We start from the raw sequence: 241 nt of genomic DNA on the forward strand, positions 1-241 counted from the left end.
GCCGCCGCCGCAAGAACCGTGCAAGCACAGTTGCGGTCGGTAAAAGACACCTCGCGGTCGACCGTGGAGTCGTCAGCTGACGAGGTAGGATTCACCACCATCATAGGACGAGGAAGAGGGAGAACGAGGCGAAAGAACAGGAAACCAGCGGCGCAACCTCTTCGAACAGTCCATGCGCCGACCGAGAACGCGAGAACCAAGGGACGGGTATCGTCGTCTTCGCTGTCGTTGACGTTGCGAA

Source organism: Bombus impatiens, unplaced genomic scaffold (genome assembly GCF_000188095.3).
Source record: "Bombus impatiens unplaced genomic scaffold, BIMP_2.2 scf_0930, whole genome shotgun sequence".
NCBI classification, from domain to species: Eukaryota; Metazoa; Arthropoda; class Insecta; order Hymenoptera; family Apidae; genus Bombus; species Bombus impatiens.